Genomic DNA, 4,502 nt, shown 5'->3' on the forward strand with positions numbered 1-4,502 from the left:
CAACCATTTTTTATGAATGATATAAAGAATACAAAGAATCATTTTTGACAGAAAACCTTACCAGTTAAGCTCCCAGCAATACTCTTGCTTAACTCTAGCTAGCTTCAATCTCCCAACTCTAATGAATAAAACCCTATACAACAAAAGCAGTGGTTAAAAGCAAAAGCAAAAGCAAAACCAAAACATGGAGCCGAGAATTTAAGGCGGACCTTCAATGACCAGTTATTAAAGTTATTCACATTGTCAAAAGTGGGAAAAGAACTCAACATATAAGCCACCCTCATTGACCAGTTCACATTACTATGTACTTCAATTACATATCTTGATTACAAGAACAGAACACAAGGCGGTTTATTTATACTTTTAACTTAATTACTATATGTAAAAAAAAAAAAAACAGGAAAACCAGTTTCACTCTCATAAGTCTACCTCTAAAAAAGTTCAGTTCTTTTGCGCTCAAACACTGTGTAGTATACATTACAAAACGAACTGCAATTTGAGCTCATAATACGAATAATCGGTGAGCCAAAAAAACACACCTGAAGTTCAACAAAAGGGGAATGGTATCCTACAGCATTGACATTCGATTTTCTTTCGAGATCCACTTTTAGAATCAGAAGCAAATTTCGACCCAGATTTGTTGTTCTTAGAACTTCGATTCCTCCCTGCAACTCGAAAACCAAAACCAACTTCAGAACAATGATACGCTCAAAAGCAAGCGCATAATTTAACCCTATAAATATCATTAGTAGTATAAGCAAGTAGGGATCGTTCTATTCCGGGGATTGAGGGTACACCTGTCATTGTCAAACAAATAAACAATTAAAATTAAACAAAGTATATTATTTACAAAAATAAAATAAAGTATATACATAATTACGAAATTAAGGGGGGAATTAGGTTTTGGTTTCTGAAAATTAAAATAATTAAAACAAATAAAACTATACAAACACTTATACAAGAATGGAACATATGAAACAAAGATCAAAACCAAATTCATAATCAAATTCGATTCAACCCTATTATTGTTCATCTTAAGTCATGAGAAGGAGTTGATCATGTGAAACGTTAGAAAGCAAACGATTTCCCATATTTTACTTTTCAATGCTAATTAGCCTAAGTGAAAGCACAAAGACTAATCCTATCAAACATGCATTCAAGCTCTAGAAAGCTAGATAATCATAACATGTTAGACGCATTACACACATAGAAAGGCTATCAACTCAAGTGTGCAACTTAGTATGAAAAAGTCCACCTAATTGCAATCCTTTTTAATTGAACTCGATTTTTGTCCAAAACCTTTACTACTCTTGATTTTAAGTTCACAAAACATTAAGTTGAATCATGTTCTTAAATCTAGCACCACTCATACATAAATCCTAAAAGTTGGCCACCAATTAGAATAAACATACAAGAGATATCAATTAAGCAAATTCAATTAAACATTCTCACATAAGCAACTTAAGAATCACAATATAGGAATCTGAAATTTATTCAATCATAAAAATCTGGAATTAAACTTTGTTCAAATATCATTGTCAACTAGAACAATTCTAACGAAATCAAACAAGGTTACAAAGAAAGAGGTTGAATTACACCGTGAGATGGATGATGGAGATGGAGGCTTGACGTTTGGATTCTTGAATCTTGGAAGCAAGTCTTCAAGGTGGAAGATGGATGATGATGCTCACGGCTCCTTCTTCTTCTTCTTCTTCCTTGCTTGAAACGTTGAATGCACTAGAGGATGGAGAGAGGACTTGACGTTATGGAGAGAGTATTTTCTGAATTATGGGGTGTGTAAAACGTCTAGCATAGGGGGAGTATATATAGGGGACGTTGGCCTTGGTCTCCAAGTCTTCATGAATCTTCTATTATTTTCCAAGGAATTATCAGAAAATGCCACATAACTTCAACCAATCACAAATTGCCATGTAAGTCCTGGTGTGTCATCCAACCAATCATAAGCCTTCAAAATAAGTCCCAAATATATTATTGCCGAATATCCATGAATTAATTCTGATTTTCTTCTTTATTTTCGGCCAAAATTCCTTTAGGAATTGTAGGAACGAATCTGGACTTGTTTTTGAACCTTTTCTTCCTTAAATCTCTCCATGGACTTCCTTTAATGTCTCCCCTTGATTTTCTCTTGATTTTCATGACAAAATACAGATTTTATTCCTCATTTTCGTCCAAAATATATTGAGGGGATTTAGGAGCGAATCTGGACTTGTTTTGAGCTTTTTCTTGTTGCACAATCCCTTGAAACTCTCCCTAGAATATCTCCAACGTTTTTCCTTGATTTCTTCTTGATTTTTCACATTATCTTCATGATTTCCCACAGCAAAATCAGATTTAATTCCTCCAAAAATATCTCCATTATGTCCAACAACCCAAAATCCAATGGGCTTTCTCTCATTTGCCGAAATCCAAATTAATCCAGAAGAATCTTGGGCCTTCTTGCGTCATCTTCAAGCCTTGTCACCTTCCAACGTCATGACACTTCATTTTTCCATTTCCTTTTCATGGTTGCGTTGGAAACTTGCTTGGTAAGCTCTCCTCCTTTTCGCAGGTTTTCCTAGTTGGAACAGGAAAGCTTATTTCTTCATTTCTGCTCAATTGTGTGGCCCTTTGTGTCTCATTTTTGCTCCCCTTAACGTTTGCAAGCTCCTCTTTCCTTTCGTGAGTTCATTTCCACTTTTTAGGTCCGAGGTCCTGAAAATAGAAACTGTTAATGAAAAATAGAAACTTTCCAAAAATGAAAAATGGCAACTTTCCTAAACTGAAATGGGAAACTTTCTAAAAATGAAAAATAGAAACTACAAAAATGGAAACTTTCTACAAATAGGAACTTTCCCATTTGAAGAATGGAAACTTTCCTAAACAGAGTTTTATTAAGGAAATAACGCAAGAAATGTAGGGAAATACAGTTAAAACGTCGCATTAAAATGCTCCTATCAAACAACAAAAAAATCTAAACTTGTTTCATTCAATGCACACACATACATAGGTTTCCACTCAACAAGATTTACTAAGTACCAACAGACAACAAGAATATCTAAATTACAACCAGGTTGTTCATACAAAACATAATAAAGAAAAGATTTCACCAACAATTCAATAAACAACTACTAACCACAAAGTCCACAAACCAATTAACAAAACGATCAAATAAGTATAATCTACCAAGAATTAACAGAGTAAAAAGAATGGTCTTTCACCAAACAAAGATGGCAGCCACTTTTGGACAACTAACATTTACATTTGAAAATATACCCATCTCTTTAACACCTGACAAAAATCGGAGGACTTGACAATCATCTAACAAGGTAAAGTTAGAACAACCAAAGAGAAGAATATGAACGATTGCACATGCAGTACCAATTAAGGAAGTCGCACTCACCCCAAATTCCTAAACGGAACAAAAATAGAATTCAAACACATGCAGCTCAAGTATTTTTGCCCAATTCCAAACTTTACCTTGACAAACAGACCACCTCGGGCAGAGGATATCGACGATGATCTTCTTCTGCTACTGTTCCAAGTAACCCAGCTCGTTGTTCTTGTTATTGTTGAGTCTTCGTCTTCCTCCTCATCTTCTTCATCCAGATTTATCGATTAATGTACCGAGAAACTCCCCCTCCCCCTCCCCCTTTTTCCTCCTCCTCCAAATCCCCAAATTGAAAACCCTAATCCCGTGTTTTTAGAAGATGGTGTTCTAAGAAGATGGGTTATGAGAAGAAGATGGGTTTGGAGATGAAGATGGGTTCGATCCGTAAAGAGAAGAACACGGCGGGGGTTTTGCTTTGAGATATGAGTTTTCCTGTTTTTGTCGAAGACTAGCTACCCCAGTGTTGAAAACGGCCAAGTACATTTAAGTTTTGCTGTTTTGTCGAAGATGGGAGACAATTAATATGCCCTATTAATTCTTGTCAGAGTGTGGTAGACAAAGTGCATTTAAGTTTAGTTTTTTATTTGTATAACCAATTCAGACAACACACAAAATAATTTTGGTTGTCTGATAATATACAATGAAACTTCAACTTAGAGATCCAACTAGCAAATCTCCCGCCTAGTGCAAAGGGACAAACTCATTTTTCCCGCCTAGGATTACCATCGCACATTCACACAACAAAAATAAGTCATTCCGTTGTAGGAGCTTACTATCGTGTACCAGCATTTCACTCAAATATTGGCCTTTTTGGGGCTACTCACTCACATTTTGGGGTACATGTGATTTTCTTCCAAACTTGCACAATGGAAACAAAAAAATGTGTTGTATGTTATTTTGCAACTTACTCTCATACAACATATACAACTATACTGTTGTGCAAGGTGAGTCAAAATTTCAACCCAAATTTGAGCAAGGTGAGGGGGAATTTTTTTTTTCATTCAGACAACAGACAAATCCTTATAAGTGTTGTACAATAATCTTGGACCCAAAAAAATTTGATTTACCTCCCCCTTATACAACTAAATCTCATTAAACCTGTTGTGTGAAGCAG

General features: G+C 35.3%; 1 long non-coding RNA gene across 1 annotated transcript; it reads right to left on the reverse strand.

Annotated features, from left to right (window-relative positions):
- On the reverse strand, positions 1 to 3,632 carry LOC133713524 (uncharacterized). The gene is made up of 3 exons (XR_009848061.1): positions 3,478 to 3,632; positions 540 to 665; positions 1 to 133 (listed from the first exon to the last, which is right to left on the reverse strand). It is a non-coding gene; the product is annotated as an uncharacterized LOC133713524 (long non-coding RNA).
- Positions 3,633 to 4,502: the final 870 nt, after the last annotated feature.

The sequence above is a fragment of the Rosa rugosa genome, chromosome 6 (assembly GCF_958449725.1).
Source record: "Rosa rugosa chromosome 6, drRosRugo1.1, whole genome shotgun sequence".
In the NCBI taxonomy this organism is placed as follows: Eukaryota; Viridiplantae; Streptophyta; class Magnoliopsida; order Rosales; family Rosaceae; genus Rosa; species Rosa rugosa.